General features: G+C 30.8%; 1 long non-coding RNA gene across 1 annotated transcript in view; it reads right to left on the reverse strand.

Annotated features, from left to right (window-relative positions):
* The window catches only part of LOC121727876, a 28,385-nt gene extending 26,352 nt beyond the window's left edge, over positions 1-2,033 (reverse strand). Inside the window, exon 1 of the long non-coding RNA XR_006035739.1 lies at positions 2,022-2,033. This is a non-coding gene — a long non-coding RNA (uncharacterized LOC121727876). The remainder of the gene's footprint in view (positions 1-2,021) is intronic.
* Positions 2,034-6,000: the final 3,967 nt, after the last annotated feature.

Below are 6,000 nucleotides of genomic sequence, written 5' to 3' on the forward strand. Positions count from 1 at the left end.
TCTGAAAGAAAGCGCTGTGGTTGCTCCTCTGCGTTACCGTCTGCACAACCACACAATGACGAAATACACTATCTACTACAATAACATAAGCCCGAAGCTTATGAGAGCCCCCGGCCGGTTCTGCCGTAACCGCTATGTCCCTCGGCCGCCGCCGCGCGACATATTTTTTGATTCCGCGTAAGTTTATACGTTTGAAAACTTCTAAAGTATTGATCGAAATTGTATAGTGTAAAAGACAATTATAATCTACATTTAATGTCTTAGCTTCCAAACATGTTTATTTGGATAAGGGTTAATGTTGTAAATTGTTAAAATCGCTTCGTAAATAAGCCATTATTTTTCGTAAAAAGTAAAGAACAAAAATGGCTATTGTGAGTTATCCCTAAGAAATAGACATATACCATCGCGGACTTTTTTGTTTACCTAATTAAGGTGTACAATACTGTAGTACATTATTTTGATCTATCTCGTAGGGTTTAGCCAGCGTTTGCAATATAAACGCAAAAAAATGAATTTATTTACGACATAACATTAGAAACCTCTAAAATTATCAGTGTTTCTCTACCATATTATGCATATGTTATACATATAAACCTTCCTCTTGAAACACTCAATCTATTAAAAAAAACCGCATCAAAATCCGTTGAGTAGTTTTAAAGATCTAAGCATACATACACACATACAGACAGCGGAAAGCGACTTTGTTTTATACTATTTAGAGATTATCACGCTAAGACTAATACGACCGAAGAAACTCAGGAAAATGCGGGAAAAACGGGGAAAATATTTTTTTATGGGAAAATGTACGGTTTCTGTAAAATTCCTAATTTACGCGGGCGAAGCCGCGCGGGACATCTAGTATTATAATAATCACAAATTAGTAATGATAGTTCTACTGTCTATACCAGCCATTCTCAGGCTACTAGGGGCTTCACTAGCGACACATAAATAATAATAATTGTTTTTAGAAAACATTATTTTTTTGGAGGTCCGTCAAAAAGGGTCCCGCCACCTTAAAAGTTCAAGAGTCGCTGATGTATACTAATTACTATACTCCACTCGGGCTAACTTGTCGCTAGCGGTCATTGCCTTCCTGTCAAAAACTTGTCATTTTCCATATAAAACCACGATAAACAATATCTGACATTTCATTGTCAATCGCGGTTTATATGGAAAATGAAAAGTTTTTGACAGTGAGTCAATGACCGCTAGCGACAAGTTAGCCCGAGTGGAGTATAATACTATGAAGAGGAGAAGTTTGTTTGTTTATATCGAAAATGCTCCGAAACTACTAAACCGATTGCGATTAAATTTAGCACAGATATAGAGTAGACCACGCAGAGGGACATGTACTACATTTTATTGCAGGAAAATGTACGGTTCTCGCACAATTTCATTTTGCGCGTACAAGGTCGCTGGGAGTAATAATAATTCTACAAACAATACGCCATAATTAGTTTATTACTATAATACCTATGTTATCTTATATCTTTAAACGAGCAATTCTTGTATATATATATTCTTGTATATATATATATATATATATATATATATATATATATATATATATATATATATAATTGGAATCTCGGAATCGGCTCCAACGATTTTCATGAAATTTAGTATATGGGGGGTTTCGGGGGCGATAAATCGATCTAGCGATCATTTTCAGAAAATGTCTTTTTATGCGTGTTTTATCGATAATCGATAAACAGAAAAATATGACTCTTCCTGACATCTATTGGCAAATAATAATACTATTTTGTAAGCAACTAATTGTTTTAACGACCAGCCCCCCTATCATTAACTTTGTCAAAACCTGAGCTAATCCGCGCAGGTATGTAAACAGTTGTAAAGTGAGTGGTTCTGTTTCGGAATCATATCCACTTTTACTTCTGAATGGTTTTAACCTGTAATATTTGTCTCTGAACTGGATTAAGAAATGTCAAACACGAACGTCAAATTTGACTCACGGAATTGTTTTTTTTTTTTAGGAATTGAAATGGCTTAGCCATAATGACTAACGGAAAAATTGTAAATCAAGATGAAAATATAGTTTAAAAAAAGATTGATATTTTTATTATAAAATATACTATTTTCTAATATATAACGTGGTCAATGTAGGAATAGTTACTTTTGCACCGATTTATTGTATTTAAAGGTAATTATTATAAATGTGTAAATGGTTTTATTTATATTTTTTTGGTATTTTATAAGCCCTTTATGAAAACACTGAGAAAATAACACTCCCTCATGTTTATATTATCACAAGCATGGCGATCTAGAGAAAGAATTCTCTGACATTGGCAACTAACTGAGTCGGCAATTAAAAAAAATAAGAAGAAGGAGACAAAAAAAAAGATAATTAGATATTGTTATTTTAGTTTATAGAGATTATGTTTTACGCAAGAAATTGATAAGTTTATTATATCCTATACCTATTTGATACCTACGCTAAATAATCTACCATAAAAAAGTCTTAGAAATGCATCAAACTTGTGGATTACAATTACATGCATTACAACAGAGTTGATGTCATGAGTTGAACATAGTTTGTTGAACTTGAACTCATTCTTGAACACCTACGTTTTTTTGAGCTTTCAAATAGGTATTATTGTAACATAAACAGGCAATTTATAAGTTTAATAATCCCCTTTTCGTGCCTTGTAAGGCATTTTACATTATTAGTACTGTGTACGCTGAACCAAATATTTTTCAGGATAAAGGATGATTGCTAACACTGAGATACTATAAGTACTACATTTTATAATAAAGAATTGCAAGTGTAATGATGACGAAGTCCTAGGAAGATAATATATATTCACTCAAAAGCTTTAATTAAAAGAAATTTAATAAATACTCGTTTTTAAATGTTTTTTCATTTATTTTCTCACTTAAATATACCTACCTTAGATACATATTCATACACAGCTTTCATCAATAGGTACTATATTTGTCTTACACCTTATTATCAACCTAGTATCAGATAGGCAAGTGTTAAATCTCTTTTATATTATACTTATAAACATATTTATACAGCGGAAATCTTAAACAAGGTCTTGTCACTTAAAATCAAAGAAGATGAATCAAACATCCCTTGTGTGAATATTAATTTATTATTATTAAAGGAGTTCAAATACAAACTTTTGATGAAAGATAAAAACAATATTATAATTTCAGACTTTTATTTGGCAAACCAATAACAATTATTAGAAACTGCATTGCAAGTTGCAACTATGGGAAATTGCCTGGGATATCTCAGACAGAGAGCGGTCAAGGGTTTTGTGTTCTTTGTGTTGTATTATGTTGTAGAATGCCTCCCGTGTGAGTATCTCTATATACTCACACAGGAGGAGTTCTGAATGTGTCAGAATTGCTCCTCAGTCACACACTGACTGCTCCAACGCAAATGCTTCAATGCATGACCACTCTGTCTGATAGGTCCCTAAAACGACCACATCTTTTTAAAAATACATGAGGACTTTAGTAAGTCCTCATGTATTTTAAATTTTAAATGTAATAATATAAAACTAATATTATTATTATTGAGGTACAAAAGTATTTTTGGTAATAATAATATAAGTTCCAATGAAAATATTATGTTTTATGAACAATAAGTATGTTTGTTATGCAATTTTTGTTATGTCTTTTTGAAATAAGTACTATAAGTAATGTAGGATTATATTTTTGAGTTTTAGTGACTATTCCCATTGTATATTATATCATATTGTAGTCAAGAGAAGTTATAAATGAAAAAGTGCATATGAGAATTTAGCTAATTTGGATTTTATATTATCAATGATTTAACATTTCTAGTAGTTTAGGTGTATGTGTGTGTGTCAATATTTATTCGTGAATATACATGAATCTAAAGTTTCAAAGGTTGTGTTCTCAAAATTCTTGTTATTGAGAAAGTAATACCTTTGAATTTACCTCTTTGGTGCAGCGTTTATCATGCATGGTTTACAAGGAAATAGTTTGTGAAATAACACAAAGACCTACTGCAATCAAAAGATTGTACGAAATGCTCCTAAGATAGGTTCCTAAGAAGTACATAGTAAGTCCTCATGTATTTTAAATTTTAATTTAATATAAAACTAATACTTATTATTATTATTGAGGTACTTAAGTACAAAAGTATTTTTGGTAATACATAATAATATATGTTCCTATGATAATATTATGTTTTATGAACAATAAGTTCCATAAGTTTGTTATGCAATTAACATTAAGTACTTAAGTCTTTTTTGGAAAAGTACTATAATGTAGGTTTTTGTTTTTGAGTAAAATTTAGTGATTTACACTATTCCCATCATATAATACCATATTGTAGTCAAGAGAAGAAGTTATACTTAAATGAAAAAGTGCTCATATGAGAATTTAGCTAATTGGGATTCTATGATATTATCAATTATTTAACTTTTCTAGTAGTTTAGGTGTGTCAATGTTTATCCGGAGCATGTTATACATACATCTAAAGTTTAAAAGGTTGTGTTCTGAAAATTCTTGTTAAAAGTAAGTAATATTGAATTTACCTCTTTGGTGCAGTGTTTATCATGCATATACCAATAATACTTCAGATTTACAAGGAAATAGTTTGTGAAATAACACAAAAACCTACAATGCAACTATAAGATTGTACCTGTAGGTTTTTGGTGAAAATTCATACTTGTTTTACAGTAAGTAATTATACACAACACTTGTGTTATACCTTGTATGTGTTTCTTGTGTACTAAATCAATGCAGTCTTAGCTCATCGCACAAATGCAAACCTTATTGTTGACTAGACATATTATAGGTATATTGTATTATTATACTACACCTCACTTATGTTATTATTCTGAAACCTCACTAACACTAAATGGATTACTAAGGTCTCTACGTCTTTACTTATGTATCACTTCGTGATTAACTTGATAATACTTAATCGTTTTCCAAAAATTTGGACACTTCGAATGTTTAGTTTTTTGGTTTTAATAACGAATTATTTTCACTAAAATATAATATGCTATAGACTAAAATATAACTTATTAAGTAACTAACCAACTAAATCGCAATATAATTTAAGACTAAAAAGTATGTAATATTAATAAATAAAATTACTAAAATGTAAACTATTCAGTAAAAGCTACTCGTTGGTTGGTGTTTATTGAATTGCTGTATTTGACGTAAAAGCAAGCGAGCTTATGTCAGAAGTGTTGTCATGATACGAAATTATTACTCAGTTAACAATGGAGAAGTGAGTTTTGTGTCACGTGACCACTGACTGGCTGGAAAATAGAGGTCATGGTACCAAAATGCGAGCCAGTCAGTATTCTGGCTGGCTTTAAGAGCTCATGATAGAGGGGCAGCAGATTATTAAGTAACATGAAGTCAATGAGTGTTTGCTATACCGAGCAAAGCTCGGTCATCCAGGTACTTGAATATAATTTGTAGAATAGGTTAATGAAATACTGTGCAAGTCACTTCGTAGTTGTCAGTTGACATAATATTCAATTAACTCGGTTCAAACTTTAATAATCAAAGGTTAATTAAATTGGGTTAATATAAACAAATTTATGAAGAGGTCGCACTATTCTCAAACTGTAAGTTACTAGATATCCCAACTCCCACGTGGCTTCGCCCGCGTAAATTATTAATTTTACGGAAACTGTACATTTTCCCGCAAAAAATAGGTTATGGGACATAAGCTATTTTTATTTATTCACGTAGTCTACTCTATATCCGTGCCAAATGACATAAAAATTGATCCAGTAGTTTGTGAGATAAACCTTTTCTAATATTTTTTCCCGTTTTTTCCACATTTTCCTCTGTTTCTTCGGGCCTATTAGTTTTAGCGTGATAATTTAGAAATAAATATAACACTGAAAGACTTTTTTTAAAATTCGGACTATTTTTATAATTCCTAAGATTAGCGCGCTCAAGTAAACAAAGAAACAAACTCTTCAGCTTTATAATATTAGTATATATTATATTTAATTAGTATAGATTTTTTTTAAA

Source organism: Aricia agestis, chromosome 6 (assembly GCF_905147365.1).
Source record: "Aricia agestis chromosome 6, ilAriAges1.1, whole genome shotgun sequence".
In the NCBI taxonomy this organism is placed as follows: Eukaryota; Metazoa; Arthropoda; class Insecta; order Lepidoptera; family Lycaenidae; genus Aricia; species Aricia agestis.